The sequence below is a fragment of the Thermobia domestica genome, chromosome 9 (assembly GCF_964235325.1).
Source record: "Thermobia domestica chromosome 9, izTheDome1.hap1.1, whole genome shotgun sequence".
NCBI lineage: Eukaryota > Metazoa > Arthropoda > Insecta > Zygentoma > Lepismatidae > Thermobia > Thermobia domestica.
The window spans coordinates 57406675-57429971 of record NC_137462.1 but is presented as its reverse complement, the minus strand read 5'-3'; the positions used below and the strand labels follow the sequence as shown (position 1 = coordinate 57429971).

Sequence of the window (23297 nt, the reverse complement as noted above, 5' to 3'; positions counted from 1 at the left end):
TACGTATAAGATTTAGTGCAACTTAAAGAAAATATAATATATACATTTCTTTTATTATTTGTACCTTCTGAATATTGCTATAGCAACAAGGAAAGGAAATGATTTCAAGGTCAGAAAGCTCAAAATGACGGAGTACAAACAACGAAATAACGACTCAATTCTAACCAATAACAGATGCTGTTTCTTCAGTATGTATGGATAGTCACCCGATATAGATGTTATCCATGCGTATGCATTCTTTCATTCAGCAATGAGTCCTTACTTATTATTGGGTGAGCGCCACCGTAAACTGACCAATGAGAAAGCGCGTGTCATCTTATCTTGAACACGTAAGATACCAGGCCGCATAACGGGCGGCATTGGGTGAATGTTATATAGCTGGACATTGTGAGGTGATTTTAATTACCGTAATTTGAGTTGTATATTTGAGATCACACATTATTTTGATCGTCTTATTGAATAGCCTAAACCGTAAGTAATAATTAAATTTTCGAATGAAAAATGTTTGTATTATTCCTTTCCTATTTCGTAACTCCACACTTACGAATGAAACAATGAACATGGCCGCTATCATTTGTTAATTTAATTAACTTTTGTTACTAGTTATAATCTATAATAGACAAACTTTATTCTAAGGAATGATCTTACGTGATTTTTTGCAGTAAGCAAGAATTAGTGCCAGTTTGAGTAAAGGTCAATTTTGTAAAATTGAATGTAAAGGTAAAAACTAAATGCGGATGACAAAATGTATTGCAAATACAGCAGATAAGTGAACATTATAGTTACGTTATATTTATAGCTTTACTTCTCCATTATAATAAAAATTGCATATTTATAAATCACAATTTCGATTTTACTTCAACGTTCCGGTTCGTGCCTTCTGTCAAGGTCATGCATACATGACAGGAAGAAGAATTTAAGATGGCTGCGATTATGACTAATGTGACTCGCTCATCCAGCATAAATATCTTTTGATTATACTAAACTTATTTCAATTAGATGCTATTTGTCTCCTAGCCATAAATGATCTTCAACGTACGTTAGAAATTTACTTAAATTATTTATGTATTACGGTGACGTAGATCGAAAACTAGGACAATGTTTAAAGTCAGAATACAGGACTATTTCATGTAATAATAATTTGTTTAGACCAAGTTGCTTCCTGACTATCTGTAAAATATTTGTGTTTTTAAACGCAATCAAACACATATAAACAACTTCTCTATCCGTATAGTATAAGGGGTTATTATCTATATTTATGAATTTATTTTACACTGTATTTTATGTGAACTACCGAAAAATCAGTACATAACACGAAAATCAAATACATACGTACAAGTTACAATTTAGTCTAACGAATGTTTTTTCTAAACGTACTTCTGAACATTGTTTTCCTTTAATCATTTTTACCAATCATAGGTTTACATTTATTTTACAAAAGGCTTTCTAGATTGTACTGAGAGTTTTATACTGTATAATATCCCCCCTTTTTTGCTTATTTTTATAATACGATCTAGTTCAAGTGAGACTTAATTGTTAACACACATACTTTTGATCTTAGTCCCAGGTTCGACTACTGGAAATTGCACATATTATTCTATCATGTTTACCCAGTGTCATGAGGGAATTGTAGAACTATTTGAACTAAGGAATACTTTGCCGTGGTCTAAAAATCAGAAAAGTCAGAGATCGAAGCAGCTATGCTGACCAAAAATTTCTTAATTAATAACCGTCTGCTGATTTTGATCACGTCCCTACCAATTCTGAAATATGACCAGAAATTTAGATTTTAGTTTTAAGCCTAAGTACTATAAAATCTCCTGTAAGATGCTATTATTTTTCAAACTGAAGATCGGTACTAATCCCTCATACATTTTCTTTTTCATGTTACAGCTTTGGAAGCTTGTATTAAACCATCGGTAACAGCTGAGATCTAAATATTGGTAAGCACTTGCAACATTTTTTAAATATAATTTAAGATAAATAAAAAATGACTTTTACGAGTAAAAGTGCTAATCTGCGTTGATCTTATATTGTATAGTTTGATTGAAATGGGTTGCCGTATATACATGTAGCAGCTTTTTATTCTTAAATTCATAGGAGACCTATTTAGAGTTTAGATTTCTAATCGCCGAGGGAAAGTGTAGATTAGGGATGTGACTTCTTTTCATTACTTAACGCAACCTATTAGAAGGATATTTAAAAGTTTTGATATTATATATTTGAAATATCTAATACTCGTAATCTACAGAAATTTAGAACTGCTAGTAAGAAGAATATTAAATTGATGGAAATTTCTTGCCAATAGTTGGTTTGGAAAGAAGATGGATAACACTAATTTGCGGATTAACAATATTTGTAGCAAGTTACCGATATTTTAATGATATAAGCTGATAATTGTAATCTGATAAATAGACCTATAAATCCAAAATTCGTTAAATCTACTTCTCCTTTTTGAAATTAATTTTCTATTCTCTGAATTGATTCTTTCTAGTGCATCTAGAAGCGTAACCATTAATTCGTAACTGGGGATATGAGATAGATACTATTTCAACTTCACTCATAATCTGTTGTGATTCCAATGTTTACGACATTAGAATGTTCCTTCCTGTAGAAGATTTTACCCAAAGAAAGTTATTTTTTTAACATAAGAATTAGATCATAGGTCTGTTCGAAGACTATTTTTTTTTTAAATAACTTATTTAGATTTCAAAATATTGCATATTACTAGTATTGTGTAGGAAATACCTCACATCCAAGGTTGCGTAACAAGAAAAAGTCACAGATTACGGGTTAAAAACTATTAAATTATCCTGATTAAAGAAAACAAATTAATCTGCTACACGAAATTTTGCTAGATACATATTTTCTTGTTCTGTCATAGGCATATAACTGAATTTAAAATATGTATGGTAAGATATATATATATATATATATATATATATATATATATATATATATATATATATATATATATATATATATATATATATATATACACACATTAAATTCTATCATTTAAATTAAGTATTTACCATATTTCCACATTATTCAATCTAAAAATACAACAATTTCGAGCGCAATAAAGTTTTACTTACTTGAATTTATCTTCTTATTCTTAATCGCGTTTCATAAAGTATTAAAGCAAAATTTCCTCTGGATCCCTCTTAATTCAACCTGAATATAAATGACCCATTTTTTTTATTTTTACAAAACTCTCAAGTGTTTTTATTTTTTAAACATATCTCCGATTTTTGTGTCTTACTTGGAACTGAAATTGGTGGAAAATGCAAGGAGGTGAAAAATTGTCACTCATTTACCTCTCTAGTGTGATAATAGGACTGATCTGCACTCATTTCTCATTACTACTGCATTACAAAATATTTGGAAACGACTTTTAGACACAGTTAGGACACTTTACACATTACCGAGTCTCTTTGAATACCCCCGGATGATGTCACATATTCACCCTCTTTTAGATACTGTTTTTCCAAATGTGTTTGCAGAATGTGACATAACTTTGTTTACGAAGTGTTTTAAATATGTTACACTATACACTATTTTTTAAAAAGTAACGCCTTTTCGACACGCAAAGCACGCGTTTTAAACACTATCAATTTTCATCTCAAAAACTGTTCTAAAAGTGTTTAAATGATGTTTTATTTTTTTACAGTGTGCACCTGGTTTTAGGCTGGAGTTAGGAATATGTTTATTTAAGCAGCCCTCCACTTAACCCATGGTTCTATTGTTCGATAGCGTTCACCTCTGGTGTATGGGGTCCCGGGTTCAAACCCTGCTACCGCCAAGTGAACTTTGTGGTGGACAAACACCGTGTGCGTGGGTTTCCTCGGGGTTATCCCGTTTTCTCCCACTTTCTTCATTCCACCATTTCATTCATTTCTCATTATCGCCGTCTCCTTTAGCCTAATCGGCATAATTGTGGGACGTAAAACTCAAAAATTTCATTTCATTTCATTTTTAGAAATTCTGTAGTCCGAGACGAACCCTACACTACACTAGAGTTAGTTGTATAAGAAAAGTTTTATCACACTGTCAAAAATAAGTATGACTTTGAACAGTGTTTAGAGTTTGAACGGTTTGATCATCGTTTAATATCCCAAAGATGTTATGAAGTGTTCTAACAGTGAACAAACGCTATCTACAGTGTACGCTAATAGTGGTTAATAGGAACTGTTCGAAGAGTATTCAAAATGTACCTGAACTTCTAATATGTTCAATAATTATACGGGCACAGAGATGATTTTTAGTGTTACGGCTTTACACGTTATCATTTACACATTTAGAAGTAATTTCTACCTTATACTAATTAAACACTTCAGAACTTTACTTACATTTTGAACACTCTTAAGGCAATTCCTATTACTGTGTTGGAGACTTTTTGTTCACTGATTAAACACTTCAGAACATTTTTAGACGTGCTAAACAACAATCGGAAGTCGTTCCTAGAAAATGTCCAGACATTAATTTATTTTGTAAATGAATAATAAAGCATCCGATCTCAAGGCATGAATTCATATCATCTCAAGACATAAAAGAATACAGTGAAAACCCATTGTTTGAATGTTTTCTTTCTCAAAGAACCATGTTTTCTGGTTAGATTTCAGTTCTTCTTCTCTCTGTGTGTGTGGGTGTGTGGTGTGTGTGTGTGTGTATTGTGAAACTACCCTCTAAAGCAACTTTCCACTGGCAAACTGTTTTTACGGATAACTTAAAATTTGTGACACTGATTAGGCTTCTTTTATAACAAGTTTAATGAAATACACAACAGATGTATAATCACTTCCTTAGGTATTGAGGAACGTTGAGCTAAGGCCTCACTGCGATTATATTCAAACCTCTTAAATTTTTGCTGTTTGTTTAGTTGAACACATGTTCAAGAAATAAGCAGTCAAGAGTGTAAGGTAAAATCAAGTCCCTTCAAAAAATAATCTCGATTTAGTATTCTAGCTACGACTCCTCGACGTATTCTCGAATTTCTCGTAGTCTGTGCCCAATAAAATCAGTGCCTTAATTTTAACTTTCTTAATAGCTCTAACAAATTATATCAGAAGGTAACCTGGGGCCATGTCTCCAATCGTGTTTAGTGCACGCTAGCACTATTTCACAGCAATAGTCTTTACAGCACGTGTTTTGAAAGTTTCCCTACTATACAGAAGAAATCTTTGAAATTATCATGAGTTGTCGATAATTTCTAGTTTTAGATAATAAAGAAAAGAACGTCCACATTTTAACTACACCATTATTATCCATCTCTATCACTGTCTCCCTTAGCCTTGGAGCACAATTTTGGGACGTTAATTTTTTTAGAAATGAAATATTCGAGTTTTACGTTCCACAGTTGTAAGTAATCAAAATATGATATGCTCTTACCTGTGATATGCGTATTTACGTGAAAATATATTAATGAAAGTCGAACCTGGTATGTATGTATTCGCCCATAAGATAAGTAGTGATAGATTAGTAAAATACAATGTGACGTGTGACGAATGTAACGAGGAAATAGACTTTAACAAAAAGATATCCTTGAATCATGAAAGGAGAGGTTTTCCAGAATCCTGGTTTACGAGTATACTCACCATCATTGACACGCTTCTTTCTACGGACACACCACCGCGCGGCACCATGCTGCGCTCATGCCCTTATTCGGTTAGATAACATTCGTGTTTTTTAGTAGCCACTTGGCACACGTGGGTTGTTTTTCAGCCCAAGACAGTTTGCACAAGACAATATATCTTTGCACCGTAAATGCAATGGTTTTCCAGAGTCCTCCTTTACCCGTATACCCACCATCGCTGACTCGCCTGTTCCCTACGGATGCATCCCTGCGGGGCTCCTCCTGCTGCACTCTTGCTCTGACTCGGTTAGGTAGCATTCGTGCCTACCACAGGTTGGTTGGTATTTCTGAACAAGACCTCTCAAAGTGAATCTGTACTTTGAATGCAAGTGCACACCTGAAGGCACAGAAAGTAAATTCGGAAAGAAGTATAAGATTTCATGAATTTCTGTATAGATCCGTATAATCAATCTGCACGAAATATTCAATTCGTACAGTAACTATATGTCACAAATAACCTGCAAACGTATGTCATTAAAAAGATTACTGATGAAGAAAAAAGGAGGCGCCAATCTACGCTAGGTGACCAGTACAAAGTACGTCTGCATTACAATTCCATAATAATAAATCACACTTTTTTCAACGCTGTTTCATACTACATAGATGACTTATGTGTTCTTTGTTTCCCTACATAAGCTATTTTGCACTTACAACGAATGTTAAAGTGTATAAACATTGACATTGCTCACCATTCCATTTATTAGTACATAACAAAAAGGGTATTTACACTAATTGATCAATGCATTTTTTACCTGTGCTCTTACTGTAAACTCGATGTAACTACTACAATAGTGTTTCACCAATAAGCTACATGAACTTACAATATTAATCTTAATTCAATACAGCTGATAAATTTCATAAATCTTTGTTTGATCAAATCTGCATGTTTATTTTCACATGCTGTTTACTTCCTCGACGCTCGCAATGGTATGTTGTACTCATGCGCCACTTCAGCCGCATTACCGCCGTACTCCGTACTCATATCCATTCGCAATTTGCTACAACTGAAATCCTTTATCTCGTTTCCTGAATAGTAATTAAGTCCTAGCAATACTACCCTCTAGTAAAACATAATAATATTATTTCGGTAAGATTGTTACCTTTACTTTTCAATAATCTATGATATTAAATATCACATATTATTTCATGCGTAATGAGAAAATCTCATAAATGGGAACCTGAAAATTTGCGTTGAGCTCACAAATGAAAACAGGTTTGAAAATAATGAGACATTTTGTCTCAAATAGGAGTAAAAATTACTTATTTTGTTTTGAACATGCATTTCTCTCATTTCTGAGCAAGGAATTTTAAAGAGTGTAGGGATAACTGTTGAAAATTAACATTAATTTTAAAAATATAAGAATCAATTTAGCTTCTTTATGAATGTATATATCCAAACGAAGATAAAAATCGTTCACGTACAAGTGATGTAACAGAAATAATAATATAGAACTAACTTGGTATTACACAAAAACGTACCATTAAAAATTAATTCATTTAGAAAGTAGATTTAGAAACAATTAGCTCATATAATGACATATGCCAATAATTTAACTTCGAACCTTGATTATATCTTACCTAATCTATTTGCAAAATGAAACTAAATAGTCAAAATGCTCTATGTATTCATATGATATTAAATTTTACAGGGAAGAGAGTACGACTATAATATATTTAATTGTATTTAATTGTGTGATTAACATTTAAACAATTTTTACAATTGAAATATATTGTGTAATGATTTGTGTATTAATAAACGATGATTAATGATCTTTCATTGTATTTCGAACTAGTTTATGGGGGCGCGGTGGCTCAGTGGTAGAGTGTTCACTTGTGGTGCTTGGGGTCCCTGGTTCGATTCCAGCTCACGCCGTGTGGAATTTGTGGTGGACAAACACCGTTCTCTTGGGTTTTCTCGGGGTTCTTCCGTTTCCTCCCACTTTCTTCATTCCACCATTTCACTCATCTCTCATCATCATCGTCTCCTTTAGCCTAACCGGCATAATCGTGGGACGTAAAACTTAAAGATGTCATTTTTCCACTAGTTTATCAATTATTTAGTTGGAATATTATGAATCATATGACAGTAAAATAGTGCTTGAAATCTAAAACTTGTGTGATTTAGTATTCTCCACGAGAACGAGAAGAGAATCAAGGCTAGAAGTGCAGTTTTAAATTCAAGGGGAGACAGGAAACATTACGATATCCATATATTTTCATGGAATATGGCAAAAGTAAGCTTAGTGGTTATAAAACCAAAACTAGATTGCGTTCGACTGACCTTGATTCTGAGTACAGAGTAAGTAGATGACAGCATAATGAAAAAATACACATATTGCAATTTGAAACTTTTTTTGCTGTACGTAAATAAAAATATCTACACCGTTCGAGAAACTAAAGATCGCGAGTGGTGCAAGGTTGCGTCAGTAGTAGAGCTCTTATACCTAATGCGTGGGATGTCTGGTCCAATCCACGTCCAAGTAAGCTTCTGATGGGCAACATCGTGATCGTGGGTTTTTTCAGGGTATTGTCGTTACCTCCCATATTCTCATTCCACCAATTGTTTCACCATATTATTTTATTTCCCTTGATCATCGTCTCCCTTAGCCTAAAAACCATAAACGTGGGACGTTAAATTGAAATATTTCATTTTCTCTCTCCAGAACGTACAGGAAGAATTGAAAAGTTGGAGATAAACTAATATGTTAGTGTTTGTTTAACAGTTTTCACAAAATTTACAAGTTCATTCATAAGATGTGTAGTATTCTGATACGCGATGCCTATATTTATTCCAGTACAGTGAAAGCAGATTAACATGCGAAGTAGAGCCTCTCTTGTTGTACTGTCTACAGGCATTTGTTTCTGCCAGTTTCTCGATTCCACGTCATTACCACGTCTTGTCCTTAGAGGCAAAGAAATCAGTCAGTGTTATTACCATCTCTTGCTGGTTGGTGAAACATCGTGATTTCAACAAGTACGAAATAGACCGAAACAGGTAGTAAACCGAAGGAGAAAGATAAGAGCTATATATCGGATGTGGCATCAGTGTGATGCTATCAAATTCCTGAACTTTTTGTTCCGTTTTCGGGTCAATTGTAATCTTGAATTATGTTGTTTCAACAGGACACGCTTTCGGTTCATCAATGCAGAATATTTTAGCGTAGTGCACCACACATCCCTCTCAAACTGTTCGGAATAAAGGTCGGCATTGATGATACAACCGTTAGCAACGAACTCGAATCACATTACTCCTTATGCTTGAAACCAGTAGCGTAGCCAGGATGTGTGTTTGAGGGGGGGGGGGCAAGTGCTGTTATAGGTACATATAGAGAAATTACAAACAAAAAATATATAAACATAAAAATATATAAAAAAATTACAAACATCAAAGTACCGTACCAAAGTACATTGTCGGATCTCTTTGGGAGGGGGGGCGGACTTCCCTACGCCACTGCTTGAAACCAATTTTGAAAGACCTAAATAATAATAATAAGCAGTTTCAATAAGTTTGAATGTTGTTTGACAGATGGGAGACCAGTTTTTTCTCAATAAGACTCCATAGAGTACATAAAAACTGAATATTTTGCTGTAAAATATGTGGCTATTGGGGACGCCAGATTTCATGTAAACTTCAAAGATATTCCCTATACTCTGAAGTACAGTTTTAAAACTCTAGAATGTTAATAGTAAAAAGTCTAGCAACGTCAAATTTTCACTGTAAAGTTCCAGGTTTTTCTTGCAAAAATTCATATGCATATACATTGTCTACTCTGCTTTACACAACCATTTCTGCACTTTATTAGATGTTTATTTCACAACGAGATCACACTCAAGATTTCTTCGAGTCGGAAATAGAATAGCTAAAAAATTCACTTTGTCCGTAAATTATCTGCTAGAATGTTGATATTGTTCAGATAGATAAATAATATTGATAGTTAATTACAGTATTCCATTCTTTGTTCGATGATAAAGATTTTGAAAGATTTTGTTAATCTCCTCGAAATGAATATTCTAAATAACTTTTACAAAATTGGAGATTGTTTTCGTGTCTCCGAAACGGAGAATCCATACAATTTCAATAGTGGCCCTTCCAACTGGATCAACTAACCGTGTTGTGCAATGTACTGTTATTCTTGTACAGTCACAGATAAGATGTTCTTAACTTAAATAGTCTGGAATCATTATTGTAGAGTAAGTAGCTAATTTTGAATAAGTTTGAAATTGAAGATGTAATGGAAATTTCACGCAGTTTGCACCATAGGAATGAGTTTGGTTAATACGGCGTATTTTTTATGTTTTCTCTTTTCTTTTTTCTAGTACAGAGGCTAGGGTAGAACTGGAATATATTCTTGGGATGATTAATTGATCAGAGAAATTTACTTCTCGTTATCTATTACTGCTTTACTCTATAGTGATCAATGTTAAAACCGGAAATGTTTGAGTTCTACCACTTCTGGTTTGAATAACGGGTTAAGAGAAAAGACAGTACATATTCTTAGAAAGATAAATCCATTTAAAAACGGCATAATCTCGCTATCGTTTCAGATCAATATAAATCAATATTGAAACCGGTTAAGGATGGAAAGGTTAGAGAGTTAAGGATGGAAATGAAATGTACTCTTAAGACGAATAATCGATTACAGATAATCGCTTTTCGCTATCTATGACGGATTTTCCTCTATAGCGATCAACATTAAAACCGGAAATGATTGATTTCTACCACTTTTGATGGATGAATTACCTCCATCAATGAACTCCATTCCTAATTTTTGACATTTACTTCCGAACTAGAATCGATGGTGAACCATCAAATAGTTCTTGAGTTTTTGTATCTCCCGGACGGACAAACGAAGTAAATATGTTATAAACAAGCTCTTTCCAAACTCAACGCCTTAAAACATTCACCTGAGCTGCTGAGATCATGAGCTTGATGAAATGAATTTTTGTAATAATAGTTCATTCTTTTTGTGTGTAAAATAGTAAGAATAACTAAATTTAGACCCATGATTTTGTCCGAGAGCTCCTTGTGCGAGTGCCAAGCGGAAGTAATGGGGACACAAATCCAGTAGAGCAGAATAGGTTGGCTGTATTGCTTCTCATTACGTTTACAAGAAATAGATTTACGATTATGAATACTAGGTATGTAAGAACCGACGAATTTGATTACAGCACTCAGATTGACATTAGTGTATGTCAATTAATTATCCTCTAACGTAAGATATTCTGAATTTCTAGAGTCACAAGAAACCATGTGATTAACAAGCGTTTTACCTAAAATTCCATAAGTTGATTGGTTGCGGTTTCAGGGTCCCTTTTCTCACCAATACTGTGTGATATAGGAGTACAGTTGTACATATTGGTACAATGGAACTCACCAGTGACTTGGACGGCCCTATTCAATCTACGTTGAAGGATTCACTGGTGTTCAGTGGCGGATCCAGAAGGTAAAAACTTGGGAGGGGCATTTAGAACCCAAACTGTGATAGGTATATCATGAGTTCACTATAAACTTTCAAGAATACATATAATAGTTTAAATTATTTTTGCCACTCAGAAAACTGGATGGGGGACAGCTAAGCCCCAGGCCTCTGGTTAGATCCCCCACTGCTGGTGATACTCTCAGTAAAAGCTATCTAGATAAAATGATACAATTTTTTTTCTGTTTAAGCCCTCACGGTTATGCCCTTTAGGGGATAAAAGAGACGGTGGATTTGTTAATGAAAGTGGATGATTATGGAATTACATTTTTGTGCTCTCCCACCGGGGGTCGAGCCTATTACCACTTACATGAAAAGTACACACGCTAGCCACTACACCAGCGAAGAGGGCAGAGGGATTATAACCACAAACTTTAATCAGAAAAAACAAAAAAAGTTGAGTATTGGAACGTAGATGGTATCTGCAAGAAGAACTCAGAAAAGAGTAGCCAAAGTGTTAATTCGTGATGTAAACCATAGGACAGAATTCAACAAAAGACAGCTGGGGTTCATATGCACGGAAATCTTACACTTTATTCATTTAGCTGCTTGGCTGAACAACTTGAATTCTAGGCACTTTACATCTGTTAAGGGTCTAAATCCTTAACTATGTGATTTTAGAGAGTTTTATATCGGAGGTATATTAATTGATATGAGAAGATGGGTAGGCTGCTGGTACCAACTATTATTATTATCATCATTCAGTTCTTATACATATAAATGGTATCTCTATTCATAATTCTGGAAGTTTATTTTCATCCAAGCTTTTTAATTTATAGATTTGATGTATACTTCGTAAACTACAGTAAAAGATAGTTTCGAATTTCCACATTATGACTGCACTACTTTCCTATTTATACACAAGCTCTCTATACAAATAGACTTGAACATTTCCTCACACATTATCCATATATACTGTATATTTGAACATTGGTTGATAAGGGTACAAGCTCGATGTCATTATAGAGATAATGCAACTGAGTAATCAACCTGGCGATGGAAGTTCGATTATGTGTCTTTATTTTAAAGTTCCTGCTCAATTTATCGCTATTGAAAAGGGAACATTCTGCTTAAATTTGTAGCCGAAGCGTATGTATTCACTAGAAGAATCGAAACTATGATGGTATCTTGATTCATTATCGTTGAGATAAAGTGGTAAAATATTTTCTTTTCACTTTCCTAATGATCTTACAAAGTTGACTTGCAAAGGACTCTTTAAAGTGCAAAATTAAAGGAATGTGAAACTAAGCTCATTTCAAGAGTAATCATGAGTTCGACATAAAAGCATACTTCAATATGGAATACAGGATTGGTCTTCCAAGTGGTGTGCCAGAGCACAATTATACCAAGTATAAAGCTTTGTTACCATGAGTGAGCTCGGTAGTTTACTTGACGTTTACATTGAGCAAAAATTCTATTCCTTAATGTTATGAATAAACAGATTTTTAATACATGATACTGAAACTGTTAATATTCATCTTACTGTACCATAAGCAGTAGAAACTTAAATACAATTTGTGTTAAATTTGTTGAATAAGGGGAGTAGAAATCCGTATTACCGTAAGTCTTTGATGAGAAGCTTTAGAATACTATTGTTTACTTTAAGCCTTTTGAAGTCAACTTTCTGCCTTTTTGTACTGTGTTTACTAAGTGGTTGCTACCACTTTACCCGATACAAACAGTAAAGATTAAAAGTTCGTTGATAACTTGTTAGCGAAATTTGATAGCACAAACATCAAATAGTAATAATAATACATCCAAATTGCTGTCTGGAATCGATAAAAGGTCTACCCATATTATCAAGCAACGTATTATCCATTTTCATAACTGAAGAATTTTGTATTGTTGGGAAGTGTTAATATCTCGTAAACACAGACGCAGTAATTAGTACAAGGAAATACGACAATTTGATAGATTTTTGTATCATGTTTATATAATATACAGGGAGTGTATTTATATTTACACTAGCTGAAGTGCCCGTTCTTTTCGCGAGAGACGAATAGATTTATGGAAGATATTTGTATTCCCTTCTCCCTTAGGGTATGCATTTCAATGAAAGTATAATGATATAAATCTGTAAGATTTTCTCTAGAATTTACCATTTAATCAAAATGGCGGATTGTTAATCAAAATGGCATCTTAAGGCGGATTGTTAGGGTCATCAAATCTAGGAGGCTCAGCTGGGCACGTGATGTAGCCAGAATGGAAGAAAATAGAAAAATTTTCAAAGCTTTTTACTGGAAGTCCAATTGGAAAAGGTCCATTAGAAAGACCTACACCCACAATATTAAGATGAATCTTGCAGAAATAGGAATACAAAGTAGAAATTGGATCCAGTTGGCTAAGGATAGAAGTCAATGGAGAGCTTTTGTGAACGCGGTATTGAACCTCCGGGTTCCATAGGCCATTCAGTTAGTTAGTTAGTTGAGATGGATACTAACTATGTTTCAAAAGTAATTTCAAAGGAGTCAGCCGTTTTCTCGACCCCGAAAGCTATGGATTCCACACTAATATCAATCGCTTTGGATTATTCTTATGTCATCCATAAAGACGATAGAGGTGTTTTGCCCTAAACTATTTTAGTCCAGAGTGTAAGTCGTACGTATTCCAAGTTTAGTTGAAATTGCTCTAGGCGTTTCAGAGTTATGCTGAAACATACCATGGGCGCACCTACGGGGAGTCCACTGAGTCCGTCTCCCTCCAAAACTTCCTAACTCAACATATTTGTACACTTTCTCAATAAAACTAAATTGTGTAACAGGAAAATGATTAACATGCAAATTTGATCTTATACTTTATCTATAGTCTTTCTCTTATTTTTTTTAAAAAAACTTTGTTCTATGATTTTTTCAATGTTACCCAAGGGACCATATACACTACGTTTCCTATTACTTTGAGTACATTTAAGTAATACAAAGAGCACCCACCTTTCGTGATAGGCCATAAGGTCTCAAGAGCTGTCTGTGGAGGTTAATTCTCCACCCTTTCTTGACTCCGATACTCATGAAGGTAATGTAGTCTGCACGTAGAAGGAAGAAGTGGGGCAAGATTGTCCATCGGCATAGGATTTTAACTTTTTTGTTAGTATATTATACACAGTGTATCAAAAAGCATGTTCGTCTCAAACTTGGGGAGGGGGGCAATTGCTGCTGCTGCCCTCTCCAAATGATACCTCTGTATATACCACGGTTCGGCCTCCTATACCTCTCTAGGGAAGGCAAGAGGGGGCAATTGCACTCTCCTGGATTTTCGAAAAAGGTTAACATTTATGTGCTCTTCTGGTGGCAAAAGTTTGCTTTTAAAATCAACATTCAAGTAAATGACTAGGAGTAACAAAATTTAATAGAGCCCACCCCCAAGATTTTGACCTGTTCTCCTCCCCCGTGCCATGCTTTACATTTTTTCGGTAATTCAGCTTGATAAATGGAATGGCAAAGTATTTTGAATGATATTATGCGTCAGTTGAGTTGAAAAGATAATTTCGCTCTTTGTTGTTACTTTTGCAGATATATATACGTATATATACAGGGTCGGATTTAGGGGGGTGCACCGGAGCACGTGCACCCCCTCCGTTGTGAATATACACTATCTAAAGTGAGAAGATAGCAATGAAAATAGCAATATGTTCGGAAAATTTAATGTCATGTTTCCGTTTCGAGCTTAAAAGAAATCGGAGCTTTGCAAAAATAATAGTTTAAGTCAATTCCTCACACACACCACAGATGCCTATAGGCATTTACAACATTTAAATCTGATTCAAATGTACTGGTAGTTATTGGTGCACTTCCATCAGAAAATCCTATATCCGACCCTATATCTATTTATCTATCTATCTATCTATCTATCTATCTATCTATCTATCTATCTATATATATATATATATATATATATATATATATATATATATATATATATATATATATATATATATATATATGTGTGTGTGTGTGTGTCTTGTCCCCCCTCTTGGAAAAAATTCTATAGATGTCCATGGGTTCTAGTAACGTGAAGTTCTTTTCTGACTGCACATGCATGGAGTATATTTAAAACCAAAATGAGTTCTATGCATAAAGTTGAGGTTCAAAATTATCCAACTCCAGTTTAGGAACCCAGACGTACCATACCGGTAGTTCTGATTTGGTCCAGTGATTGGGCTTTTACACCTTTGGGTATAGAAAAATCTCTTAAATATGTTGTTTGTAATATTTTGTAATTCAATAAGTCAAGAACACATTGTGAAAAATCCGTTATCCGGACAGCGGTATATTTAAAAATATACGGAATCCTTATGTTTACTACAGAAATCAGGAAAGAGCATACGTTATCCATATGCTACATACGCAGTGTCCTTAGATGTTACATCATGCCGTTGCAGGGTGTCTGACATTGAACAGTCTTCCGTATATTACACACGTATACGTATGTTACATACGTCAACTATATGTTACATACATGTTACATACGTCTATCTGTATATGAGCTCCTTATCTCCTATATACAGTTCTTTCGTTCGTACAGAAAGTGCATTTATTTGGAACACATATACGAAAAGTACATATAAAATATACTTTTTCAGTTATACGTTTGCTGTATGTTAAGTTCAAACACTACAGAATTTACACATGTGACCTACGTTTTTACGTACGCCACACACTTTTTTTCTCAGTGTAATATGAAAAGCTTTGGACATACGTTATTAAATACTTACAAAAATTTGTTTGATGAACTAATTATTGTCTTGTATATTTCATGCATTGCAAAATGTAAGTGTTTGGAACGTACAAGGTCAAAATCCGCGTAAACAAAAAGGCGTATATATGACAAGACCTCCAAGCTACTTGCTACTTCATGTAATAGTATCTATCTGTCACACTTTCTAAAATGATATATTCTTAAGCACCTCTAAGTTAATCTCATTAATTTAGCAATGGAAGCAATGGGAAACGCACAAAAGACGCTTACGAGAATTATACTTTTACACCAATGTGTATTTTGCTTAGACGAAAAAATGCATTGCATTTTGAAAATGTGAGTCAATAGAACCTTATTTTTGCTTTTCTCCGAAAGGAAAACACCTGAACGAATTTTTATCAGTAACAAATATAACAAATATTTGTTATATATATATATATATATATATATATATATATATATATATATATATATATATATATATATATATATATATATATATATATATCCATGTTTGACTCTTCTGAATGTTACTGTAACTGGTAAGAAAGGGAGATTATGTCATGGACAGAATGACAAAATGACTTTCTAAAACAATGTACTCGTAATGATTCATTTCTAACCAATAACTTATTTCCTTAATATATATTTATAGCCACCTGACAAGTATATATTATGCAAGGTATACATTGTTTAATTCCACAATAAATCCTTAATTGTTGTTGGATATCGTGAATATAAGCTAACCAATTAGAAAGAGCGTCTGTTATCTTGTCCTATTGTAAGATGTCAGAATGCAGAAAGGGCGTCAGTCGGTGAACGCTGTATTCTTCACGGTTGCGTGGTGCATGTGTTCATAGTTTAATTTAGTGATATTTGGCTGTTACACAAAACAGTATTCAGTACTAACTTTGACTTTTACCGCAAACGTAAGTATTTTTATCGTATTTCAAATGAATACATTTTTAAGCGTTATTTTGTCAACTGGTAACTTTATAGTAACGAATGAAGGAATAATGAGGTAAGCCATTTTGTTAAACTATTAGTATTTCTTAAGTATGATATGAGTGAAAATTTTGATTCTAAAGATTTATTTTTTGCAATATGAATTAGATGAATACGAACTTGAATACAGATAAATTTTGCAAAATAAAACGTTAAAATATAAACTACTTTGAAGTGAAAACGTCTACTGCAAATACAACAGATAAGTGAAAGTTGTAGATGTTTTATATATATATATATATACTTCTTCTCTACTGTTATTTAAAAAGAAAATTAGGTTATAACTAGGACAACCCAAAAGCATAAAAAACATAACAGCAATTTACACATATGGTTGGTACTTTTAACATGGCTATGGTTGTCTAAGGGTCGAGAAGGAACTAATTTTAAAATCATAATAAAGCATAATTTTGGAAAATAAAGCATAAAGCATAATTTAAAATATATAGCACAATTCTTGGAAAATTTTGTTTAACTGCAAGTTTAACTAACATACTGCATTAATATTTTTAACCAATATTTTACAGTGCAAAACCTTTGAAAACAAAACAATGTAACAATGAAAAGCTTATTTTTATTTCTGTAAACTTTTCGGTGTAATCCTTTGAAGTGGAGAAAAGAAAAAACAAAACAAGAAGAAAACTTTCCGCCAACAATGAATAAACAATAGTTTTATTCTAAATGTAACTGCGCAGTTATGTATGATGTTTCGAAATGTACAGCAAGTGCACAAGAACTCTACACGTGTACCTCTTGAACTTGAGGACTTTTGGTGGCATCTTTTACTTTCCCTTTTTGCATAGATGCACCTCTACGGGGCACACAAATGATAAAAATACTGACTCGAATAAAGCATATCTCTTTATAAGTGCATTAAGTAGAAAGTTCATTAAATATGAAAGAATCTGGTTGCATAAAATATTAATAAATAGATTAAGATGTTTAGAATATTTAATGTATAGTAAATATTATACATTATACACGATTTATGTTAAACAATGATTAAAATTAACAATAAAGCATAATAAAGTATAATTTGGAAAAATATAAAGCATAATTAAGCAAAAAATAAAGCATAATGTGGGTGCTCTAGTTATAACTTATGTGCGCATTTCTATTATAACATTCCATTCTTTGCCTTCTGTCAAGGCCATGCCTACGTGACAGGAAAAAGAGTTCAAGATGGCAGCGTTCTCGACTAAATCTGACTCATACATCGTGAATTAACGTCTTTTACGTATACACATTTCGATCAATTACATTCTCAGTTTTCGTGATTTTTCTCGTAATCTCGATGCAAAATTAAAATACTGCACATGTAAATAGCACCCAAAATTCATAAGATAATACATATTTAATTGATCAATTTCAATTGAATACTTTATGTGTGTTTCATACGTCACAAATGATCTTAGAGTTATGACAGAATTACAGAGCCACACAGAAAAGTAATAAAAGTTCTATGCATTGGACCGCAGGGTATGGATTCAATGAATTTTGTTACTCAGAATCGAAATTTCGAAACCCCAAGACAATCGACCGTGTCAATGTTTTTATGGGCGAAAAACTTTAGCGATTTTGGATAGGGAGAAAACACGTAAGACAGCCATACAAAAACAGAGAAAATAAGGTCTGTGTAGTGGACCCCAGAGTATTGTTTCAATGTATTTTCTTTTTTTTTTTTTTTTTTACACAGAATCCAAATTTCGAAACCCCAAGACGATCGACCATGTCAGTTTTTTATATATATATATATATACGGACGAATAACTTTAGCGATTTTAGATAGGGAGAATACACGTAACATAGCTCACACGTTTTTCGCCCATAAAACAAAATTGATACAGCCAATCCTCTTGGTGTTTCGAAATTTGAATTCTGTGTAACAAAATACATTGAATCAAGACCCTGGAGTACACTGCCAGAACTTTTTTTTTGTGTGTGTGTATGGCTGTTACGCGTATCCTCCCTACCCAAAATCGCTTGTGTTTCGTCCACAAAAAAAATGATACGGTCGATTGTCCTGGGGTTTCGAAATTTGGATTTTGTGTAACAAAATACATCAAAACAATACCCTGGGGTACGCTGCACAGAACTTCTTTTTTGTATGGCTGTGTTACGCGTATCCTCCCTATCCAAAATCGCTTGTGTTTCGCCTACAAAAAATTGATACGGTCGATTGTCCTGGGGTTTCGAAATTTGGATTCTGTGTAACGAAGTACATCGAATCCATACCCCGGCGTTCGGTACTCAGAACTTCTATTTTTTGAGCGTGGCTGTTATTATTGATATATTACGGTAACACGTTGAAAACGCTGTTAAGGCTACAAAAATCTTTCTTCCAATTAGAAATATATTTAGGACAAATAAGAAGAACGCCCAAAGAATCCTTGTAAAGTTTATGGTAAATTATTGTAAGTGAAAATCGACTGTACTGTGGCATTAAATATTTAGCGCTCATATATATAGCAACTACCATAAAACACAGTTATATTGAAGAGAGAGAGAGAGAGAGAAAGAGAGAGAGAGAAAGAGAGAGAGAGAGAGAGGTTCATGATGATTTAAGTTCCGTAATAAATAAGTAAAATTTCTCATTTATTTAAAAGATTGATTTAAAGCACAATGTTACATCAAAAACTCAGTTTATATAATAGTATTAACCCAAGTCCATAACGATATATCTTGTCACCTTAGTAAGATATGCATTTATTCTCATTTATTATTGTTGTCCTTTAAGAAGTGTTGTGTTCTTCTGGTGGTTGCTTGCTTTTAGAGATGTAAGATGGGGGAATATTAAAAAAAGTTGTAAATGGAAGAAATATTGTGAGAAACAATAGGTGATGTGGAAAGTAGAAATTTTCCTCTATGTACACTCATGTCCAAAATTATTGTCGCATGTCTATAAATACGTTGTTGTAGGAATATAATTTGATAACGAATTCGCCCGGTATTTCTTATAATGTTAGTATGTGTATAATCGGCAAAGACATGTGTGTGGAAAATTTCATGTCAAAAGAGCAATAAATAAGAACAATAAAACGAAAATAAAAGTTTTTTGTCCATTTAGCAACATTTTCTTTTACTCTTTCTAATTTTCGTATTTATAATTCTTTTCCTATGAAATTTACAACAAATATACATTTCTGGATTATACACATAATATCAGTATTAAAAGTACCATAAAAACTCATTATCAAATTATATTCTTACAAGAAGACAGTTATAGATATGCGACAATCATTTTGGACATGAGTGTACAATTGATTAACCTTTTCTGATCCATTATTGCTTTGAATAAACAGGTAATTTATGTTGTTTTGGTGTTGAGTCTTCAGTACTAGACGTGCCCAATCTCTTGTTTAACACTAAACAATATCTCACATAATTATAGAAACTCATGATCAACAACAAAGACAATGAGAATTGCTTACTATTGACCGTATAATACTTATAAAATGCTGTTAAATGACCTAATCTTTGTTTTCAAGTCCTTTTCGTATAGTACAGAAATTTTAGTACACAATATGCGAGAATTAAGGCCTCATAAACTGCTTACCGAGATTTTGGCCTATAATAGAACACCTGGAAACAATTCAAGTGAATTAAACAAGTGGTGAGGACTGTAAGGAAAAGATCATTAGGGAAAAAGCTTACATTTACAAACCTTTTAGCAGAAAAAAGCATTGCATTTCCAACAAGTGCAATAAAATTAGAAAATTATTTTTCCATTTAATTTCTCTTTTAGAAAACACCAAGAAAACGACGTAGCTGTGTTGATATGCAAAACATATTAGAGCAAATCCTTTCAGTAAAAAGAAAAAAAAATGTATATATGTTTTGTGTGTTCCTTCTGAATGATACTGAAATAACGGAAAAAGAAAGAACGCAGAATGCTCAAAATGGTGTCGTAAAACCCACGAAATAATTACACTTCTGACCAATAACAGATGTATTTTTAGTACCCTATGTACTCATAATCACCTGATACAAGAATATATAAAATTATTCCATATTTATGCATTGTTCAACTCTGTAACAAGTCCTTGCTTATTATTGGATATCATAGTCATTAGTTAACCAAACAGAAAGAAGGTCTCTTATACTGTTTTTAAGACTCAGAATCATTCGGGCACATAAAAGAGTGGTGCTGGATAATAGTCAAGTAAAAAAATACCTACTTCTGTTTTATTGGGAGCTTATATTCAGGTTTTATATTCCGTGAGTATTTATTTATTGCGTAAGTGTGAGAATGTGTTTATTTTTTTTATCTGAATAATGTTTCTAACATTATTCTATTATTTTGTAACTCTACAGAAATGAATGGGAGATTAATCAACAAACTTTATCATTTGTTTATTTAGTAAGTGTTAGTTAGCGTTTATATCATAGGAGAAAACGTTATTCTGATTATTCAATTGAGGTATTTTTTTATAATATGAAGAAGATGAGTATCATTTTGAGGAAATTCAAAAAGAGTACAGAAACGATGTAAAATAATATGTTGTGATGCAAACTTAAATACAGAAAACAGAAGTTGCATCAAATGCAACAGGTAAGTTAAAAGTTACAGATACGTTGCAATCGTCTCCGTTATTAATTTTGAAGAAAAAAAATGTGCAAATATTCTTCATGTTTGCACCTCCATATTACATTCTTTGCCTTCTATCAAGGTTTTATCTTTGTAATAGGAAAAGAATTTAAGATGGCGGCACGATCACATTTAATGTGACTCATACATCCTGTATTGATGTATTTTTATCATTACAGACTTCAAAGAATTATGTTTGCGGTTACCACCCAAATATGTATAACACGATGCTTATTCATAAGATAAATTTCAGCTCAATGCATTCTATTTATTTATTAATTTATTGTTTCATCGGCAATAAATAATTCTGAAGATGTAACATAAATTTTCGTAAATTATCTATGAATTGCATATTCATGTAATTACAGTACTTTTATTTAAAAAATATTGGTGAGATTCTTAGAAACTAATCGGGGTTGTTTATAAAGGTGGATTAGAAAAATCTTAGTAGCTAATACAGAAGACTGACAAATAAGTTCATGACCATCTCTAGGACCTGAACTCTATATTTTAAATAAAACAGGATTACAATATACAGTATAATCGATATTGCATTAACAACATTAAAAGCTTATAATGTCACTATAAAACCTTATTTACACTGTATTTTAGATTAACTATGGATATGTTAGTACAGTTACGACAAAATTGCGCTCTTAAGTACTAATGAATAGCGTACATGTCTTTCAAGTTCGTGATCTTAGGTTCATTCCCTGCTAGGAACCCAGTGCTCTCGGTGTTTACCTTACTTTGGTTACAGAAAGAGAAACAACCTTGAAGAGATGGCAATGTGATGACTACACAGCAGTTAATTAAACGCTATTTGCTTTTGCCATTACATGGCACGGTGGCTCAGTGATAGAGCGTTTACTTCTAGTTCGTGGGTTCGTGGTTTGATCCTCGGCCAAGCAAGTTTGTGATAGATCGTGGGTTTTTGTTGCCACTCTCTTTTCTTCCACATTCTCATTCCACCAATTTCTCCTTCGTCATTTACCTGTCTTAATCATGCGTCTCTCTTAGCCAATAGGGCATAATCGTATGACTTTAAAGTGAAATTTCTCATTGCCCCTCGTAGGCTATAACGTAAGGGAGTTCACAGATTTAGGCCGATTTTGTAATAATATTGTTTAATATTTATTTATTTATTTTTTGATTTTCCAGACGAATTATATCTCAATCTATAGTAAATGATCATATATTTTATCTTCTGTATTATACAAGTTCAGGAAGATCTACCGATAGTTTGAAGAAGGTGAACACCTGATATTTCTAAATATTCGTAAGCGTTATACATGTTATATACAGTCTTTGTCAAGTGTTTGTTCGTATTGCAGTAAAGTTTATGCTGCAGAACTCTAGGTAAAAGAAACTACAAGTTCTTCATAAAATAACATACAATTTGATTTACCGTAACGAAATAATGTATTTTGCGAAATCTTGCGATATCTTGCATTGTATAGTTTGATTGACAATGTTTTATTGTATACATGTACATCTTATGCATTCCAACTTTTGAATTTCTAGACGGACTAAGTACTCATAGAGTTTAGAATGGTTCTTCTTCGTATTTATGGTGTGATTTAAATGTGTATTTAAGCCGAACTTAAATGTGAAAAGAGGGACATTTCAGGTTTTGCTGGAGGGGAAGGGAGAAAGATTCCCATCTGAGTTTCACGTTTTTGGTTAGTGTATTGTTATATTATTGATTAATATTTATATCAAACTGACAGGAAGAGGAGCATTTGCTCTAAATGATACCCATGCCTGAAATAACCTGTAATATTAGCAATACATATGTGTACATTTTCGAACAGATAATTTTAAGTAATATATTTGACAATATGATAACGTTACTCCTTCAACTAGTACAACTAGTAATATTACGTTCTTTGACTTCTGT

The 23297-nt window shown here is 33.1% G+C and overlaps 1 protein-coding gene across 1 annotated transcript in view; it reads left to right on the top strand.

Moving 5' to 3' along the window:
* Positions 1–1892: 1892 nt before the first annotated feature.
* LOC145694675 (uncharacterized) overlaps positions 1893–23297 on the top strand; it is a 78977-nt gene continuing 57572 nt past the window's right edge. Inside the window, exon 1 of the mRNA XM_081771170.1 lies at positions 1893–1943. The gene's annotated coding sequence lies outside the window, so the exon portion shown is untranslated. The remainder of the gene's footprint in view (positions 1944–23297) is intronic.